Source organism: Ursus arctos, unplaced genomic scaffold, assembly GCF_023065955.2.
Source record: "Ursus arctos isolate Adak ecotype North America unplaced genomic scaffold, UrsArc2.0 scaffold_22, whole genome shotgun sequence".
In the NCBI taxonomy this organism is placed as follows: domain Eukaryota; kingdom Metazoa; phylum Chordata; class Mammalia; order Carnivora; family Ursidae; genus Ursus; species Ursus arctos.
In genome coordinates, this window is record NW_026622897.1 from 46161917 (window position 1) to 46183999 (window position 22083).

General features: G+C 39.2%; 1 protein-coding gene across 3 annotated transcripts in view; it reads left to right on the top strand.

The window, feature by feature from the left end:
- Window positions 1-22083, top strand: part of PRCP (prolylcarboxypeptidase) — a 70302-nt gene that overhangs the window by 7104 nt on the left and 41115 nt on the right. The window contains exon 2 of one of the 3 annotated variants that reach the window (XM_048217343.2): window positions 9649-9744. The exons of the other annotated variants lie outside the window; for them this stretch is intronic. The gene's annotated coding sequence lies outside the window, so the exon portion shown is untranslated. The remainder of the gene's footprint in view (window positions 1-9648; window positions 9745-22083) is intronic. 3 annotated transcript variants of the gene reach the window in all.

Consider the following 22083-nt stretch of genomic DNA (forward strand, 5'->3'; position numbering starts at 1 on the left):
TTGTACAGTGCCCTCTACATAGTAATTCTTTTTTTTTTTTTAAGTTTTTATTTATTTATTTGAGAGAGTGAGCAAGCGAGAGAGCACAAGAGCAGGGGGGAGAAGCAGAGGGAGAAGGAGAAGCAGACTCCCCTCCCCGCTGAGTGCTGGACTACGAGGACCTAGGGCTCTATCCCGGGACTCCAGGATCATGACCTAAGCTGAAGGCAGACACTTAACCGACTGAGCCACCCAAGCACCCCTACATAGTAGTTCTTAATAAAGATTTTTTGAATGGAAAAAATTGGCTATAAATTAAAATTAATAAGGAGTAAGAGGAGGGAGAATAAAATGAAATATGTAGTGTATAAATTATTGAATGCACTAGTGATACTAATAATCTGCTACTATTTATTGAAAGCTTTATATGCCCTAGGTTCTAAGTATTTAATAGACATTCATTTATTTAATCCCTATAGCTGAGGGTAGATGAGGTAGATGCTATTATTGTTCCACTTTATAGGTGAGAGAACGATCATACAGAGAGGTTGAATTACATGTTCAAGATGTATTGCTCATCTGTCTCATTTTGTTTTTCTGAAAATAAACTCTAAAGAGTTTCTAGTTCTAAAGCAAATGTCATTACCTTGCTTTTTGTACTAGTCAGGATAGGCTAGGTTATGCAGCTGTAGCACAACTCCAAAATTTTAGTGACTTAAACCCCCCAAAATGTATGACTCAAACTATTTCCATTGGGGTGAGCAGAGGGTTCCCTCATTACATTCACTTAGAGACTAAGGGGCTTTTGGAGGCCTCCTCTCAACATACGCTTTCATGATCACCCTAGCAGTGAAAAAAGAACATAGAAAAATAATAAATGCTCCAGTCTGGAAATTGCACATGTCACTTCCTTTCATAATTCCTTGGCCCAAACTGATTATATTGCTGCATCTAAGGACAGGGTGGGGAGACCAAAAATATTGACTTTGGCGATCCTAGAAGGAGAAACAACACAAATGACTACCATACTCAATTAGTCTCTTACTCAACCACCCATCCACCTACTCAATGTTCATCCAGTTCCTTTTATATGTCAGGCACTGGGGTAGGTCCCAGGAAGGCAGAGATGATTATATCCTAGAGGACTTCACATACTTGTTGGCCATTCCAGTCACACATACTCAGGCTTGCATCTGAAAAATATGGAAGAGGACTGACACACGTGTATTGTCTTGGCATTATGTGGCTGCAGTTTACAGATTGCTTCCAAAAAATCCCTGAAGTTGGCATGCCTGGGTGGCTCAATGGTTAAGCATCTGCCTTCGGCTTGGGTTGTGATCCTGGGGTCCTGGGATCAAGTCCCACATCGGGCTCCCTGCTCAGCAGAGAGCCTGCTTCTTCCTCTCCCTCTGCTGCTCTCTCTGCTTGTGCTCTCTTTCTGTCTCTCTCTCTCTCTGTCAAATAAATAAATGAATAAATAAGTCTTAAAAAAAGCAAAAAATTCCCTGAAGTGAGAGTGGTCTACTTAACATTTTCTTGCTCAATTTATCATTATCATGATAGTTGACTGACCTGATGTGTATATACATTGAAGCATGCGATAAAGGAATTTATTTATTCATACTGTCACTCAGTATTTAAAATAATTGTTTTGCCTGTCTTTTTCATAATAAAGGAAACAAAATTGATCTAGAGATTTATGTAAAAAATCTGAAGTATGCTTTGTAAGTGTCCATCAAAAGGAAACTTTTGCATTGACAATGTGTATGTTATTGAGGAGTTATAAAAATCTTTTTTTATATCTTTTTTATTCTGGTTCACAATTTAAGAAAAGTCCTCATTGTTGTATATGAGCAGTGAATAAGTAAACATTTATTGGTTGTCTCATCTGGGGCAGGTATTATTTCAAACTCTTTTACATGCCTGCTTTTAATTACTACAATCACTTTAAAAAAAATAGATGGTTTAATTGAGGTTCATAGAGGTTAAGTGACTTGATCAAGCTATTGAAGGACAATATATTTTAATCTTTTGCTTCCAAGATCTATGATCTTTCATTCAATTGACATCATGATGCCTCTGTTTTCAAAACTGACGTCTCTGTATCTATTTATATTCCACATTCAGTCTTTAAAACAATCCTGTGAGGTAGATATTATGTTCATTTTTAGAGGTGAAACTATCAAGCTTCAGAAAGATTGAAGGAAGAAACATCCAAAATATCCCACTTATAAATCTCCTGGTTTCTCAGTCCCAAATTGTAAATAATTTGTGGTACATCCATAAAATGAAACATTATTATGCCTTAAAATGATGGTCTTGAAGTATATCTGGTAATGTGGGAAATGTTCACGAATTAATGATAAATGAAAAAAGCAAAATAGAAACTTGAATATACGATGTGTTTCCAAATTCATTTACGCTGTTTTTATTAAGTTCTTCCTATTTGCAAGGCACTCTTCTAGGCGCAGGAGGAAGAGCATTCAAGGCATAGAGGAAAGCAAGTACAAAACCGTAAGACAGATGTGTGCCTGGCAGGAACAATACAAGGAGGCCAATATGGCTGGAAGGACATACCCAAGGAGAGGGTAGCAGGGGATGAAGACAGTGAGGAGCAAAGAGAACAGAGAAACTCCTCTAGCAGGGAAGGAAAGTAAATGGACTACGGAATTACAGTTTGATTAATAGGCAGCTTTGAAGTCTCATGCATGTTAGTAAGACCATTTGATAGGCTGTATGTTTCTTTAGCTACATTTACTTTCTTGGGTATGAATGGAAAGTTGGTGGAGAGTTCTTTTTAACCATGATTATCCTTTTGCCAAATCAGTAAAAGAAAGTGAGAAAGACAGAGAGACATGGGGATTGAGGGGCATATCCAAGGGAGTAATTTATTCATTGACCATGAAATTTAAGCCAAGTAAGGAAGGGAGCGAGGATGGGGTGAGGGACAGTGAAAGGTGGATTATGTGAGGTTGAAGGTCCTCCTTGCTTCCTGTAGTTAGTCCTTTACTGCAGTCCTCGTGGGTCACATTAATCACCTCTTCTCCCATCAAGCAGTCTTCTCCTTAGAGCCTGCAATGATTCTAATTGTTTGCTTTTTTTTTTTTTTAGGTTTTATTTATTTGAGAGAGAGAGCGCGAGAGAGCAAGTGTGGGGAGGGACAGAAGGAGAGGGTGAGGGTCAAGCAGACTCCCCACTGAGCAGGGAGCCCAATGCGGGACTCAATCCCAGGACCCTGAAATCATGACCTGAGCCGAAGGCGGATGCTTAACCGACTGAGCCACCCAGGTGCCCCAGCTGATTGTTTGCTTTATTTAGAACAAAATCCTGTAGCATTCAAGGCCCTCCACCCCGTGACCCCAACCCACCTTTCCAGTGTGCTAATTTATTCTTCACACATGCTCATTCTTTTCCTGTTTCTATGCTTTAGCCCACATTGTTCTTTTTGCCTGGAATACCCCTCCCAATGCCCTTCCCCCCTTTATCAATCCTATCCTTTTTTTAAGCCCCTTCTCAGACACTGCCTACCTCCTCCGTGAGGTATTTCTTAATCTCCTGGAAAGTGTGTGATCAGTCAGATCTATCTTTGTACTTCTCTCACGGCACATGTTTTGTTCTAACCTTGTGTTAAAATCTTTTGTACCCTTGTCTTACTCCCTTTCTAAAGCAGGAACTCTATCTTGTAAGTATCCATATTCCACAGCATACTGCCCATAGTTTTTATAGTTTTAGAATATCATCATTATAAATGTTTGTTGAATCTGTATCTTTCCCCCTCTCTCCTTTCCTGCTTCCCCATACATTGAGATAAGGAAGGTGTGCATGTGTGTGTGTGTGTGTGTGTGTGTGTGTGTGTGTGTGTGTCTAGGGAGGGAAATGGTATGGAAACTTGATTCTCAACTGTCTAAAACCCTTTTTGGGAAACAATGTAGAATGCCAGGCAAATAAAAACAGGCCCACTTATTCACATTCTCTTATTTTGATGATCTGGAACCTGTAGCTAGTTGTCTGTACTGACCCTTCTCCCCACATATGTACAGAGAAAGAATCATGGGAGGGAGTGCAGCCAAGTTTGCTCTTTGTTTTGTGTCTGGGTGAGGGCCAGGGAAACGATAAAGAATGAAGACATTAGGAAGAGTGTCCCCTTAAAGCCTACTTCTGTGGCAATTGTGTACTGCCCATATTTATTAAAGAGCTAAGGTAAAAGCAGTACTTTTTATCATTCATTTGCAAAAAGAAGCCAATTAAGTATGTATATTTGTAAATCCTTACTTTCTATTACATATGTGTCGGTTCCAAGTTGCCACACAGTGCTGCACCTGGAGAGGATCAGCTGTCCTGTCTCTGTCAAGCTCATGATGTTCTTTTTCTTGTTGCTCATGTTTGGGGATGCCCACATGGAATGCAAAGACAGACCTCATGAAGTTTACAGTTTAGTGGGAAAGAACATAGTGATAAGTAATTACAAGTGTGACAATGTATGCTTTAAGGGAGTAGCTTGTTGTGGGATCTACAATGGAGTCCTGAGTCTTGTGTATTAGAGAATCCTATAGGCAGTGATGGTGTCAAAGCAGACACTGGGAAGCTAAATAGGAGTTAGCCAGGAGAAGGGAGATGATTGAGATTTCTTCCCAGGTAGAGGGTGTATCCTAAGGTAGGAAAGAGCCGTCCATGTTGGAGGAACTGAAAGGTCAGTAATACTGGGACAGGGGGTCAGCCTCTATGAGGCAAGAGGTGGGCCCTCAACAGTGTGAGGTCGATATTATTACTATTTCCATTGGCTCACGCATGGTGCAGGTATTCCTTCTCTGAATCTTTCATTAACTTTAAGAATGTAACTTGGTGTTGAAGTGGTAAGGGGCAAAGAATTGCTCTGCTGACCAGAATAAATGCATCACCTTGTGACAGGTACAGCCTAAGTGCTCTTAATATATTTATCTTCCGCCCTGCAAGGAGGTACTACATCTTTTTTATAGAGAAATAAAGGGCTCAGAGGTAAAGTGATATATCCATGATCACATAGATGATAAGTGATAGTGCCAGGATTTAAACTGAGCTCTGTTGACATCAGAACCCTTGATCTATGTTGCTTCTGTCCTAGCTGTATTTCTGGAATAGACAGAAGATGGTGTAATTCATGGCCTAAATTAGAGATAGTGTGGAGGTCACATTTGTTAAGGAAATCCAGATTAGACGTAATAAAGTTAAATCAAGAGGAATCTCAATTCTCTAGCAGCAGGCTGGATAATTTTGGAGAGAAAAAAAAATCATAATGGAGGTTTTAACAATACAGAACTTCTTCTGACTTGGCTTTTGTGTTACAAAAAGAAGACTTTTAAATGAATGCACTTTAAATAAATGAACCATGTTAACAGCAGAAGGGGACTATGAAACCTTCTAAGATACAGACTATGAGATATTTTTGGAGGACTGTATACATTCTAGAGTAAAGGATGTTAAGAGACCTCCAGTGATGATCACAATAAAGTATTCTCCAAGAAATAAAGGAGGAGGAGACTAAACTGGTGGGGCAGGAGTGAGGTCACTACTTTAGAAATTGTCCCCTTAAGTTTGGTGCTCAGTACAGTTTACCCTAGTTCCATTAGGGAATCCTCCTTTTTAAGCTTTCCCAACAGTCTGTATACAAAATTTGGCTTGGAATAAGTTAATTAAAGTTCATGTAAATGTTGCTTATCTGTGCTGCATGACTTAGTCACTGCTGTATGTTCATCTTCTATTCCATTTGAATGTTCCTCTTTTGTCCACTAACTCAAAGGAACAGAGGTCACCATTTGGCACTTTGCTTTTGAAAGTCTACCTTGATCAGAAAGTCAAGTGCAGGTAACCATACCTACTTATTTTGTTTTCTCTAAAAGCCAGGATAGTGGTCTCATCTTTTTTTTTTTTTTTTAAGATTTTATTTTAGAGAGAGAGAGAAAGGGAGTGAGAGAGGGCGAGAGAGAGAGAGAGAGAGAGAGAGTGTGTGTGTGTGTGAGTGAGAGAGAATGAGTGGAGGGAGGGACAGAGGGAGAGGGAGAAGTAGGCTCCCCAGGTGAGGCTTGATCCCAGGACCCTGAGATCATGACCTGAGCCGAAATCAAGAGTTGGACACTCAGCGAACTGAGCCACCCGGGTGCCCCTAGTCTCATCTTTAAACATCATGCTTAGAATGATAGTGTTATTCTTCTGTTTAATAAAGTATTATCATTTTTTTTTTAAGATTTTATTTATTTATTTGACAGAGATAGAGACAGCCAGCGAGAGAGGGAACACAAGCAGGGGGAGTGGGAGAGGAAGAAGCAGGCTCATAGCTGAAGAGCCTGATGTGGGGCTCGATCCCATAACGCCGAGATCACGCCCTGAGCCGAAGGCAGGCGCTTAACCGCTGTGCCACCCAGGCGCCCCAAATAAAGTATTATCATTTTAAACTGAAAATTTAAGCTAATCTCTTTAACTACTTTTATGAAAAACCTGGCTATTTGAACCATGATTGTAATTGTATTATTCTGACCCCCAAGAGGAAATAAGTAGTCCTTTGAGATGTGGATTTATAATCTTCAGCATATGGGTTGATGAAAGTGATGGTACAGATTATTTTAAAATTCTTTAGAAATAAGATATTCAGTCACCTTTTATTTCTGTGATATGTACCTTTCCTCAGAGCTACATAATTCATATAGTGAGGAATGTGTAACTAAAGGTATATTGCACCGTCACAGCACTGAATAGAAAGTCAGAAACAAAAACGTATCACATACCAGGCCATATGATATTTAGTGTTTTAGAGACTTTCACTGTCACCAAGTCATTGCCTTGTTGCTGTTTTCAGTTCCATGATAACTGCAAATTTTTTAAAAAAATTTTGCTTTGCAAGGTTATATTGTTTTAAGTGAAAAGTTGGAACAAATTGTTGAAGTTTTTTCATTTTTTATGGGTTTTTTTGCTAAAGTTTTAAATCACTGGGGTACCTGGGTGGCTCAGTTGGTTAAGTGTCCAACTCTTGATTTGGCTCAGATCCTGATCTCAGGGTTATGAGATGCATCCCCGCTTCTGGCTCTGCGCTTAGCCCAGAGTCCTCTTGAGAGTCTCTTTCTCCCTCTTCCCCTCCCCCCACATGCACTCGTGTGCGTGTGTGTGTGTGTGTGTGTGTGCTTTTGCGCACATGTGTATGTGCTCTCTCTCTCTCAAATAAATAAATGAAATCTTTAAAAAAAAGTTTTATGGGACAATTTCTTCCTCATAAGTAGCAATATTAAACATATACCGTTGTATATGTTTGTGAGTATATTTGGCAGTGGTTTCAGATTTGGGACGTGCATGCTAATGAAACATGCTCTACAAAATATACTAGTAATACATCAAGCTCTCAGTTCCTTCAGGTCCTTGCTAGATACTTGCATGCATGTATTATCCAACTTAATCATCATAAGACGTCTCTGGGGGGTGCCCTGGGTGGCTCAATCAGTTAAACATCTGAATCTTGATCTCAGCTCAGGTCTGAGAGCACCACTCAGGGTGGTGAATTCAGACCCCGTGTTGGGCTCTGTGACTTCAGTGTGGAGACCACTTAAAAAAAAAAAAAGAAAGAAAGAAAAGAAAAAGACCTCTCTGAGATAGGTACTATTTTTTTTTTCATTTTACATATAAGAAAACAAGCCCACAGACATGAAGTAACTTGTTCAAATTCCAATAGCTCTAATAGAGGGCAGAATTGGCATTCAAACTCATATCTGTCTGCAAGTTCCTTTCTCTTTTTGCTACCTTACAGTACATTAATTTTTGGTTTTCAGGAGAGAAAAAAAACAAAGCTTTTGAAAGATACCCTTGGTAATGATCAGATTTTATTAGTGCAGAAGTGTGTGTGTGTGTGTGTGTGTGTGTATGTGTGTGCTTGTATGTGTGTGCGCACGCGCGTGTGCTTAAACCTTGACACTGGTATTTTTGATAAGTTTTCCTGATGGCTTATGACTAGCATGTTTGGCCAGCATCATTGTGATTTAATAACCTAATTTAAACAAGGAACTACAACCCAAACAATGGCTCTGATTCAGCCGATAGGAAAGTGAGGAAGTACTTGTTATCATTTGTCAGTGAATTCTTATTTTTATGCAGTTTGAACCATGGGTCACACTGCAGACACTATCCTTTAAAACTGCCGGAAACCTCTGTCACTTCCTGAGCACTGATGGCCTCTTCCTTCGAGGGAGCAGCTTATACAACAATTTCGGAAAGCAGTGGTGATGACTCGCTTCACCTTGGCCTAGGATGCTTCCTTTCTCTTAAACAATTGGCATTAAATGGCAATGAATGGTGTGGCTAGTGCACACCAAAACAGGCTTTCTGTCTGCATTTTTATGTAGTTTAATTTCTAGAAAATGACCATAGTTTAAAAGAGAAGGTAATAACTATTTGCTGACCACCTCTCCGTGATCTCTTCAGGGCAGAAACATTGGGTCTTATTCATCTGTGGATCTGGGAGGCTGCAGTACCAAGCTTCGTACATGTGCAGATGTGCTGATAGAATGACACTGCATGTCATGTTCTGTGTTATTGAAAACATTAAATGCAAATATCCAGCGTTAGGCAAGGTATAAAAGAGCCTGTTGCTGTTACTTACATACCCCCAGTGTTTTGGTTCATCTCTGAAGAATTTGAGTGTAACATGGTGAAATGAATGTTGGCTAAGATGCTAGGGAAGTGACTCTCCAAAAAATATGGATCATGATTTTTAAAGATTTCCAGAAGGGCTTTTTGTAGTTAATTGTGTAACATTGCCAAACCCTTTTATTAGTTTGAATTTGTAGTCATTTATCTGTAATCTCTGTTCTCTAGATGACCTTTCTCCATTTCACACTCCAGAGATAAGCATATACATGCATTTTACTCTTGCCTGTTGGTCTTCCTCTGAAGATTTATTCTTTAAATACTTCTTGAATCTTCAAGGCATCTGGACTGTTTAGCACTTTCTTGTTCCCTTCTGTTAAAAAATATTTCCCTCCAGGAAGCTCTTCTTTGTTAATTGGAAAAGTAGTGAGGTTGCCTGTTGTTTTTTTGCTCCTACTTCACACTCCCAGTTAATTCACTGTCCTTGTTTCATCTTTGCTTAAACACATCTAAGATGTGCAGACAACTCTAGTTGATTTGTGAATTCCATGTGCTTCATTTTAAAATTCCAAACTACCTCACCCCATACCTCCTAGGATATTTTGATTGCCCTATCCCTTGTTCAACTCGTATAGGCTTAGACAAAACAAATGAATTTTAGAATCAGCCTTTAAAAACAAAATCAGAGAAATAACTCTGCTAGAAAAGAATCTCTAATATTTATGTATATTGTTATTTCTTACACTGTGTGCTAGGCATTACATATTGGTCATTTCATTGTTTTATACACACTATGCTGGGATGTGGCCCATACAGTACTGGTATCTCTCTGCTTGGAATGGTTTATCTTCCTCTTTTCTCTGCCTGGCACTCCTTCCTGTCCATCCTTCATAGCTCAGGTCTTATATCACCTCTGTGAAGCTTTATGGGACTGCTTTGTTTCTCTTCCCAGGCTGTGTATTGACTAATATCCCCTTCGTTTCTTCCACTGCACTTTATAAATACTTCTTTTGTGCTGCTACTCTGGATTGCAATGATATGTTTATATATTGGTCTCTGTATTAGGATGTGAGCAGCCTGACTGCTGGGACCACACCTATCAGCATATCCACAGTGTACACCCGCAACAGTTGTTTAAATGAATAACTGGCCCAAGCTGAGGTGATTATTCCCTTTTCTGAATGCTGTTAACATTTGCTTTTATTATATTTTGCCTAGTACTACCAATATGGCATACACACTGCCCAGTTAGAACAGAAGCTGCTCATAGAGCTGAGGCCTCTTACAGAGCCATGGGTCAGTTCTTTAGGCCTCAGGTCTGGAGAAGGAACTGGGACAGTGGGACAGGTGGGCATAGAGTGAGGGTGGGCACCACTCAAGGTGCTGAGATAATTATTTGCTAACTGGTATAGAAAGATTTCAATATTTTAATAACTGGCTGAGTCTCAGCCTTGGTTCTTGTAAGTAGCGAGTGCCTTAAGAATAGAATGCTGCTTAAACTGGTTAGTATCCCTCATATGGATAGTTAGGTGCAACTGAGAAGTATGGGTGTTCAAAACAAGTTAAACTTTTATAAAAAATATTAATGTCATTACATAACACTCCCTTCTAAAATTCCTTTGATTTTTTTTTTCACATTACTGTTCGTGGCACTAATCTCCTTCTGGTCACCCAGGATTAGAGTATTTTGGAATCATCTGATTCCTTCACTTTCACCTCTTATGCCAAAGTCCAATTAACCACCAAGACCTTTCCATGATTCCTTCCTACTTTATGCCCCTTCCTTTGTATTTCCAGGGTTACTAGCTTTTATAAACCCACACAATTCCAAGCTAAGCTATTACAATAACCTCTTCAGTCCCTTTATTCTGTCAGCCTCAGTTCAAGCCAGCTGGCACTATGGTTTTTTTTCTCCCCTCCTCGTTTCCAATTCAGACCTTTACTGGGCTCCGCTTAAACCCCACCTCCTCAGGGAAACCTTCCCCAGTTGACCCAGCCTAGTGTGAGCTATCCTTCCCTGGGCTCCGCTAATACTTGTTGTCTGTAACATTCGTTAACTATACGTTAACTTTGTGACATGGCTCTTGTTGCCTGAACTGTAATTACATCTTAGAATGTGATTTAGTTATCTCTCAAGTAGAAAGCATACATGCTCTAGAATTAATATCCTCACAGGGTCACAATGGTTCAGGACATTTAGAGTTTTAAAATTTCCTGATTGACATAATTTAAGATTCTGTAGCCAAGCTGCTGAGTAGCACCTACTAACTTGAGTTTACAACCATGAACGGATCACGACCTCCTTCTTATGAAACACTAATCTAGACTATATGGATCCTATAAAGATGAATATTTCTCATGTAATGGAGAGGTAAGGCCTGCAAGCAAAAACCTTTACTATAGGGTGAACAAAAAGTATTATAAGATATATACATAGATATCTATATATACAGCATAAGATTTCAAAAGAGTGAGAATTGCATGGTGAAAACTACTTCCTGTTGTAAGAAGATGATTCTGTTTGGGGGAGAAGGCAGTTGGTATCTCTTAACAGTCTTAGAAATTTTCCCTTCATAGTTAAATCATTCAGAATTTTTTGGTTTTTGTCTTTTTGTGCTTTATTATTACTTTTTTTTTTTTTTTTGCAAAAGCACATAGGAATAATATACATTCATTTCCTTTCATTTCAATTCTAGTGTAATTAGCATACAGTGTTATATTAGTTTCAGGTGTACATTTTAGATTTCAGGTGATTCAACAATTCTATAAATTACTCAGTGCTCATCACAATAAATGTACTCTTAATTCCCTTCACCTGTTTCACCCATCCCCCCCCCACCTCCTCTCTGGCAACCATCAGTTCTCTACAAGAGTCTGTTTTCTTGATTGCCTCTTTTCTTCTTTGTTCATTTGTTGTGTTTTTTAAATTCTGCACGTGAGTGAAATTATATGGCATTGGTTTTTCTCTGACTTATTTCACTTAGCATTATATTTTCTAGATCCATCCATATTGTTGCAAATGGCAAGATTTCAGTCTTTTTATGGCTGATATTCCATTGTATGTATATATATATATACATACACCACCTCTTTCTTTATCCATTTATTTATCCATGGACACTGGGGTTGCCACCATAATTTGGCTATAGTAAATAATGCTGCTATAAACATCGGGGTGTATACATCTTTTTGAATTAGTGTTTTCGTATTCTTTGGGTACTCAGTAATGGAAATACTGGATCATGTGGTAATTCTATTGTTAATTTTTTGAGGAACCTTCATCCTGTTTTCACAGTGGCCACACCAGTTTGTATTCCCACCAACAGTGCACGAGGGTTTCTTTTTCTCTACATGCTCACCATCCCTTGTTTCTTGTGTTTTTGATTTTAGCCATTCTGACAGGTGTGAGTTGATATCTCATTGTGGTCTTGATTTTCATTTCCCTGATGATGAGTGATATTGAGCATCTTTTCATGTGTCTTTTGGCCATCAGGATGTCTTTTTTGGAGAAATGTCTGTTCAAGTCTTCTGCCTATTTTTAAATTGTATTATTCGTTTTTCGGGTGTTGAGTTGTATACTTTGGATACTAACCCTTTATTGGGTATGCCATTTGCAGATATCTTCTTCCATTCAGTAGGTTGCCTTTTAGTTTTGTTGATTGTTTCCTTTGCTGTACAGAAGCTTTTTATTTTTATGTAGTTCCAGTAGTTTATTTTTGCCTTTGTTTCCCTTGCCATAGGAGACAAATCTAGAAGGATGTTGCTATGACCTATGACAGAGAAATTACTGCCTATGCCTTCTTCTAGGATTTTTGTGGTTTTAGGTCTCACATTTACATCTTTAATTCATTTTGAGTTTATTTTTGTGTGTGGTCTAAGAAAGTGGTCCAGTTTCATTCTTTTGCATGTAGCTGTCCAGTTTTCCCATCACCATTTGTTGAAAAGACTGACTTTTTTCCATTGGATATTCTTTCCTCCTTTGTCGAGGATTAATTGACCATATAATTGTGGGCTCTCTATTCTGTCCCATTGATCTATGTGTCTGTTTTTTGTGCTAGTACCATACTGGTTTGATTATTATAGTTTTGTAGTATATCTTAAAATTTGGGATTGTGGTACCCCCAGTTTTTTCTTTTTCAAGATTGCTTTGGCTATTCAGAATCTTTTGTAGTTCCATATGAATTTTAGGATTATTTATTCTACTTCTGTGAAAAATGCCGTTGGTAGATTGCTTTAGGTACCATGGACATTTTAACAATATTTGTTCTAATTCATGAGCATGGAATATCTTTCCATTAGTTTGTATACTCTTCTATTTCTTTCATCTGTGTTTTATGGTTTTCAGAGTATAGGTCTTTCACTTCCTTGGTTAAGTTTATTCCTAGTTTTTAAAAATTACTTTTATGCAATTTTAAATGGGACTGTTTTCTTAATTTCTTTTTCTGTGACTTCATTATTACTGTATAGAAATGCAGTGGGTTTCTGTATATTGATTTTGTATCCTGTGACCTTACTGAATTCATTTATCAGTTTTAGTAGTTGGTTTGGTAGAGTCTTTAGGGTTTTCTCTATATAGTATCATGTCATTTGCAAATAGTGAAAGTTTTACTTCTTCCTTGCCAATTTGGATGCCTTTTATTTATTTTTTTTTTGTTGTCTGATTGCTGTGGCTAGGACTTCCAGTACTATGTTGACTAAAAATGGTGAGAGTGGACATCCTTGTCTTGTTCCTGACCTTAAGGGCAAAGCTCTCAGTTTTTCCCCATTGAGTATGTTAGCTGTGGGTTTTTTATATATGGCCTTTATTCTGTTGAGGTGTGTTCCCTCTAAACCTACTTTATTGAGGATTTTTATCAAGAATGGCTGTTGTGCTTTGTCAAATGCTTTTTCTGCATCTATTGAAATGATCATATGGTTTTTATCCTTTCTCTTGTTGATGTGATGTATCACATTGATTTGCTTATATTGAACCATCCTTGCATCCCAGGAATAAATTCCACTTGATTGTGGTGAATGATTTTTTTAATGTATTGTTGGATTCAGTTTGCTAATACTTTGTTGAGGATTTTTACATCCATGTTTATCAGAGATATTGGCCTTTAGTTCTGTTTATTTGTAGTGTCTTTATTTGGTTTTGGTATCAGGGTAATGCTGACCTTATAGCATGTGGAAGCTTTCCTTCCTCTTCTGTTTTTTGAAATAGTTTGAGAACAATAGGTATTAACTCTTCTTTAAATGCTTGGTAGAATTCCCCTGTGAAGCCATCTGATCCTGGACTTTACATTCATTTCCTCTTTATTCACCATCTTGTTTTCCTTCTCAGTGTTTTGTGCTTGCATGAGAGCAGAGCTTATAATTGAGGTTTCCTGACTTGTACTGTATTTCTGAACATTAATGAGCAAAGCAGGATACCATAAGGGAGAAGATTTCTTTTTTAATAGTCATGCATTTTGGGGACAAACAAAAATGACTGTTTTTAAAATGGGGAGCTCTAAGAGGTACTAGACTATGGGATAAAAATATTGCTGGTGAATAGTTTACCTTCTCATTGTAAGCTGCTTGGATTATAGTTTTAAAGGGAGACAATGTCCTATAGTAAGTAGTGTTGGGAGGTTATAATTACTACTCCTGAGTAATATAATTACTCCTGAGTAATTTCCTTTAGAATGTGCTGGGTTTTTTTTTAATTTCCTAATGATTTTTCTTTTTAAATGAAATGAGCTTTTGAGGTGAATCTTCTCTTGGTTATATTCTTTGTGGCAGCTCTTTTCTCTTATAGAAGATCCGTTATGTAAATGCCATCTTACATTATTTTTTCTGCCTTAATGAGGACAGAATTGTTCCTGGAGAAAACGTATCATCAGACTAGTTTTTAGGTTTAGGTTTCCCAGGGGTCACATGTCAGAATATTCATATGGTTGTAGTGTGTGTGTGTGTGTGTGTGTGTGTGTGTGTGTGTGTGTTTGAATACCACAAGGTGTAATTACTGATAGCTATCAATCATCAGGGAGTATTTGCTATAATTCAGTAAATTGGGGGCCTTTACTGTGGTCAGGAATTTTTTTTTTTTTTTTTTTTGACAGAGATAGAGACAGCCAGTGAGAGAGGGAACACAAGCAGGGGGAGTGGGAGAGGAAGAAGCAGGCTTCCAGCAAAGGAGCCCAATTTGGGGCTCGATCCCAGAACTCTGGGATCACGCCCTGAGCCAAAGGCAGATGCTTAACGACAGAGCCACCCAGGTGCCCCTGTGGTCAGGGATTTATACAAATACTACCTTGAATCCCTGCAACCTTCTAGGGAAGATATTAGTACCCCTTTTACAGATGAGGTTACTGAGGTTCAGAGATGTGAAAAAATGTGCTGAAATTCACCTAGCTTGAAAGTGGCACAATCACCATTTCATCTCAGAACTGTCAGGCTACAAAGCTGGGCTCTTTCCACTGGAGAAGCAGCATTCTCCTCTGGGCCTAGGGTTGTCCTGGAAAGCCTTAAGGAGGGGACAGTGCTTGAGTGAACACATGGATGGATGGAGGATGAATTGGGAGTTTTCTGTAATGACATGTAATGTCATGTAATGTAGGGGAATATTCCAGTTGGGGAAGTTTCATGTGCAGCAGCCTGGAGACTTGAGAAACCATATTATGTCCAGAGGGTTTCTGAATTATGAAGCGGGAGAGGGCAAGTGGTAGAAGATGAGATTGGAAAAGAGGTGGGCAGGGTCCCAGTATAGGCATTATCATATCCTTTGAGTTTGCCTTCATTGTATTGTATCTCCTCTTTGCTGCTATAACAAACATCCTTTGCTTACCTGCATTCATACTGTGCATCCCTTGTGTAGAAATAGTTTCTTTGCTTCCTTGTCTTACCTAGACTATGACCTCTTCGAGAGCGAAGACTCTGTCTTTTATCCTTGTGTGCAGTATAGCCAGGAGCGCACAATAGGCACTCAGGAAGTAGTGGGAGGATGAAAGGGCCTTGTAGTTGTTGAGAAGAATCAATATTAATCAGAGTCACCTCTGTGTTTAACACTCTTCTACCCTTTCAAAGCTGAGTTGGATTTTAACTTGACAGTTTTTGGATCTGTTCATATTTCCTGTGACTAACACACCTGATAAGATAACAGAGTGTCACTGGTAAGACAAGGGATGAGAACAGAGTTAACTGGTTAACCCAAGTTCAGCTAGTGTCGCAGTACACTTCTCACTTTTTCTACTCAATTCAGTTCAACAGTCATTGATGAAACAGTCCTGTGCCCACTGTGCTTTGTGCTGTGGGGGTTCAGATGTGAACAAGAGAGGGGAGGTGGTATGATGTGGTGGGAAAAGTCACCCTCTACACTTCATAGAGTTTCTGTGAAGAACAGATGAAAGGATGTATCTTTAGGCTTTAGGTGTGGCCCTTGCATTATTCATAGGGGCAAGTGGGACTAATACACATGATTTGATCAACAGATACTGACATCTTATATAGGGTTACTTTAGTCTTGGTTAATAACAGTATAGCAGGTGTAGAGTATGTGTATATAAATAACTATAGTGAAAGAATATACTAGAAAAATGCTATAATAGAACTAAAATTAACATGGAAGACAAAGAAGGCAGGAAGGCCAAGGGCCGCTTAGTGTAGGAAATGACATTGGAAATGGCCCCTTGGACCTTTTCACACAGTGGCATACCTGATAGAAGGCTGTGGAGACTTTTTAAAAAAGATTTAATTAATTAATTAATTAATTAATTAATTTAGAGAGAGAGTGTATGAGCAGAGGGGGGAGGGGCAGAGGGAGACAGAGAATCTTAAGCAGACTCCCGCTGAGCATGGAGCTCCACGTGGACCTTGATCTCATGACTCTGACATCACGACATGAGCCAAAATCAAGAGTCAGAAGCTTAACCCACTGAGCCACCTAGGCGCCCCTGAAGGCTGTGGAGATTAAAGGCTTAATTAACTATTGTCTGCTCTGAGACCCCTTCTCTGACCACTATATTAAAATCAGATCTACCTTTGTATTCTCTGTTGGAATTAAGCCTGCACAATTGTGGTCTCCAAGTGTGTGTGTATTTGCTTGTTTGTTATCTGTTTCATTAGACTGTAAGACCTGTGAGGGCATTGACCACATCTGGCTTGTCCACTGTTGTCTCTCTAGCACTTATCTATGGTAGGCACTCAAGAAATGTTTGTTAAATGAATGAATGACTATAACTATTCACTGTCACTTCTCTGTACATCCTATTAACTCTGGGCAGTTACTATACAAGATGGTGACACAAAGGCAAAAGAACCTGAAAGTAATCAAAGAAGCAACTTGGTCATGTTTGAACTTGTCATTGTTCTGAGTTTTTTGGTTTCAGTTGAGGATATCCTTTTCCTTTCCTTTATCTTTTTTACAGTGTCCTTATCACTCAGACCGGATGAATGCTGAAAACAATGAGTAGACTATAGCGTGTATTTTTAAGTTGATGATTAAAGGTCTCGAGAGGCCATTTTATGGTGAAATCAGTACTGCAAATTTTGAGCTTGGAGTTCCCCAGCAGGAAAAAGCTTAGGCAGCTACTTTTCTTCAGTTGCTTCTGTTTGTGCGTGATTTTCATGTGATGATTTCATAAAGTTTAATATTTTGAAGTACTAAAACTTTAAAAATCTTGTATTATTCAATGTAATAAAAATAGTTATAAAGCAATCTCTAAAAAAGAACGCTGTAGATTTTTGTTGCAGTGATTCTCACAATGTGATTCACAGAAGATCTTCCATGGGGGAGGAGGAGATGCATTTTAGCACTGTGTTGTAGTATCTTGTTCATAGGTACCACTTAAAAAAAAGTAGTTTGTTAATTTAACAGAGGTAACGGTTGTGGTCCCTTATGTCTTTTGTCTCATCAAAGGGGAACAGAGACTATAACTTTGAGAACTTTGGAGTCTCACTTTGTACAATTTTTTAAAGTAGTTTTTGGAGGAAAAAGGTGGAAATAGGATTGACTTTATCAACTTCCGTTAAGTGCCAGGAGGAGCCTGATGGCCTTGGAACTCTTGCAGCAGTTTCGTAGGGCTCTTACTATTTAGAATGCCCACAGTCAGGGTCAGTGCAGAATCCATTATTGAGGAGCAGCAGTGGTGGTTACAGTTGTTCAAAAGACTTCCTTTTACCAATTGCTGTTGTGCCTATACTGCTGATACTATACACTGGGCCCTTTTTGATTGTTATCTTAATTGGGTGTATTATGATTTTGGAAAGTGAACATTGTTATACATGTTTTATAAGTAGCAATTTAAGTGACTTGGGTTGAAACTGAGGTTATTTATCAGTCTTGCCATGATCTCTCACCTGGACCTTTCAGTAACCTTCTGTTTAATCTTTCTCCCTTTTTAAAACATCATCTCCTTCTCCAGGCCAACCTCCACAGAATAAACAGAGTGATCTCTTTAAAACATGAATCAGAACAAATCTTTTTTTTTTTTTTCTAGAGAAGGGGAGAGACGTGGGGTGGGGGAGAGGGACAGGCAGAGGGGGAGAGAGAGAGAGAGAGAAAGAGAGAGAGAGAGAGAATCTTACCTAGGCTCCATACCCAGTATGAGCCCCATGCCCATCATAAGCCTGAAGCAGGCAGGGCTCAATCTCATGATCTTGGGATGCATGGCTCAATCTCAACGACCCCAGAGATAGTGATCTTGATTTCACCTCTGATTTCAGAGGTGAAATCAAGAGTTGGATGCTTAACCAACTGAGCCACCCAGGCACCCCTTGATCAGAATAAGCCTTAAAACTTTTAAGGCTTCCCATTTTCTTAATGTTAAATTTAAACTCCCTACCCTAAGCCTCATCCCATACTATTCTCCCTTCTTTTTCATCATGCACCAGACCCTCTTGTCTCCTTTCTGTTTCTCTAACACGGTAAGCCCTTTCTGTCCTCTGGGCCTTTGTATTTTCTATTTCTTCTTTCTGGAATTCTTCCCCTGGCTGGTTCCTTTAGGCTTTACTTCCAATGCCACTCCATGGAGAGTACTTCTGTGTTAGTTTCTTAGGGTTGTTGTAACAGTACTACAAACTGGGGGGCAGAAATTTGTTTTCTCACAGTTCTGGAGGCCAGGAGTTCAAAATCAAGGTTTCGGCAGATTTGGTTTGTTTTGGGGGCCCAAAGGGAGAATCTGTTCCATGCCTTACCTAGTTCCTGGTGGTTGCTGACGATTTTTGGCGTTCCTTGGCTTTCAGCTACCTGATTTCTGTGTCTCCTTCTGTTGTCACATGGCTATCTTTCTTTTGTTCATCGGTATCTTTTTTTTTTTTTAAGATTTTATTTATTTTACTTGAGAGAGAGAGAGAGAGAGAGAGAGCACGAGTGGGGTGAAGGGCAGAGGGAGAAGCAGACTTCCCGCTGAGCAGGGAGCCTGATGTAGGACTCAGTCCCAGGACTACGGGATCATGACCTGAGCTGAAGGCAGATGCTTAACCAGCTGAGCTACCCAGTTGCCCCCATCGGTGTCTTTACATGGCCCTCTCCTCTCTGTATTTGTCTCTCTGTCTCTTCTCATAAGGACACCAGTTATATTGGATTAAGTATCCTACTCCAGTATGACCTCAACTTATTACATCTACAATAACCCTATTTCCAAGTAAAGTCATATTCTGAGTTTCCAGGAAGGACATGAATTTTTGAGGGGTTGGGGAAGACACTATTCAACCCAATACACCTTTCCTGAACTCTTAAAGTAGGCTGCATTAGTGGAGCTAGATCTATAAACATACTAACGGATTATTTCCTTCTAGCCAGTGGTGAGCAAGATACTTCATTAGATCACATTTCATGCATTGCACTCGATTCTGGGCATGCCATCCATGAATGATGGGATATGAATGATATGAACATTTCAGAAATGATGTTATATGGGTTAGAACGAGGGTTGCTCTGTTGGTAAGATCTGAGAAGTCCTCACAGCCCTCTGCAGGAAGATTGTCCCTTCAGAGGAGGGGAACTACAGAATATTGGGTGGTGTTACATACTCCACAGGACTATAACCCTATATGTGGAAAGCATGGTTTTGCCTTTTTAGGGGTAAGGGTGGAATCTATTTTTTTATACTGTACCAGATTCCATTCTGTCCTCTGGGCCTTTGTATTTTCCATTTCTTCTTTCTGCAATTCTTCCTCTGGCTGGCTCCTTTAGGCTTTATTTCCAATGCCAGCTCAGAAGATCTGGCATGGTATACAATTATAACAATGCTACCAGAAGAATATTTTGCATGTCCAGAAGCATTCAGAACAATAGAGTATAAAGGAAGAAAAATACTAGTACTACATCATATTATATTTAACAAAGCAGGAGAATATAAACATGTAAAACTGTGTTTGGTAATACACAGCACTATATAACTTTTATAAGATTACCGTTGAAATACTTATATATTGTATATATGAGTTCTGTCAAGGTTTTTTTTACTCCATAAAATGGAGTAAATATTATAGTCTTGCAAGTCAGCAAGTGGATTTTAGCAACATTTGTCTGTGGTGTAGAGGACCTTGTGGTTCTAGGTATTCATGTTTGCATGGAGATCAGGAATGACCTTAGTTCCCTTTACCCTGGTCCTACTGTCATGCTCTTTATGGAATTCACATTCTAGTTTTATCCAGCCGTTAAATGTGTGTACTCCTACCGGTGGGTTGTGAACCTCTGCTGAAGCAAACCTATAACTAGGCAGGTTGTGCCTGCAAATTCAGCCCCCACCTCAGGGACCCTCTGGAGGCCTAAGCATCAGTTCCTTCTTCTGTGTCATACTTTTACTTCTGTCTTCAAATCGTTGCAACACTATGGTCTTTCGATAGACAGCCCTGCCCCCTACTTGACTGGTTAAAAAAGTAAAGGTGTTGTGTAAGGCATTTTAGCTGGAACCCCTTCGGTTTCTTCCCTTTCCACCTAGAAATGGAACTCCTCCTGTACCCGTCTGTTATCCAGTGGAGGAGAGGTTCCTCTGCCTGTCCAAGTCAAATCCCTCCATCTTTGCTGTTGACCCCATTCTGTCTTGCCTCCTCAGAATCCCCCTGCATCACGAAATGCCTCCTTATCTATAGTTTCAACTATTCCCTCTAACCACTTTTTGCTCTTGGACATACCTCTTATGTGTTTCTTCCTTCTTTATAAAACTCTGTTGTTGAGAAAATGTATCTTACACATTGATCAAATCAACATTTTGTAGCATATTCAGGTTTACCAAACACCAGTATGCTGCTAAATGAGCCCTTATGATGTACATTTGACAGAAAGCGGTCATTCAACTTAGATACTGTGCACTAGCTGAGAACCACACCTTTAGATCCTTTCCAGCCCTAAAAACTGTGACTAGACTAGTATATTTTAGGATGTATACTTCAGAAAAATGCTGATTAGTTTTTTTCCTGCCCCTCTATCCAGATGCTGGCCTTTGGTCTATATTAATTTCATAGTTATTTATCTTCCTGTTTCTACTCCCAGCAAAGGGCATGCAATTCCTGTGTCCTCAGCAGCCTATATAAGACTAAACTGTTGTGAGTTGGCTTTAGATTTTATGCTTCAGTTCCCCCTTGGGCATGTGATTTGTCACTGGGCAAAAGGCACAGCCAGCTACAGTGTTCTGCAAGTCTTCCAAAGTCAGTAACAGACCCATGCAATAAATGAACCTGCACAAACTTGCTCTTGGGCACCTTGATCTCCATTCTCATTGCTTTGAATCATGCTGGTCTCTGAAGCAATGTTGGGTCTTTTTTTATACCAGTAGCAAAGCTAGGATGTATGCATACAATCATTCATTCTCTGTGTATTCACTGATCTTCTATTATGTGCCAGACATTATACTAGTCACTGGGGATTTAGTGGACAAACCAGGTAAAAGTCTTTGCCTCATTAAGGGTCTATTTCTAGTGAACCAGTTTCATTCAATGTTGGTTTAGAGAGGCAAGCTCAAATTTCCGTTAGGTTTCTCTTGATAGGAAGATTTTCATATCTATATCTGGAGGCAGCCCGATGAATATAATCTTATCTCCCATTTCTTCCCCTCATAAATGATATACCTCCTGCCATAAAAGAACAACATTCCTTAATATGCTTGTCTTGCACAGCTTATCTTGCTCCCTTTGCTTGAAATGCTCTTCAGTTTCTTCTGTACCTGAAAAAAAAATTGTCACTCTTTAGGGTTCAGCTCAGATATTCCCTCCTTGGTGAAGCCTTGCAGGATTGCCTCAGGCAGGATGGTAACTTCCTCTTTTGAGCTCCCACAGCACTTTGTAGAATGTAACCACACCATCCTGTGATTGTTTATTAGCATGTTCACCGCTTATGTTAAATTCAAAACTTGAGAGATGGACTTCTATCTTAGTTCTCTTAATGCCTGTCATTTAATGAGCACTCAATACGCATATTTTTAAATGAAAGAAAAATCTACTATAGATGTGTTTTAGTGCAGTATGATTTACATATGATTAGAGTGAAATAGAAATGTAAACATATATACATTAGAAAATAATACATATACCTTAAAA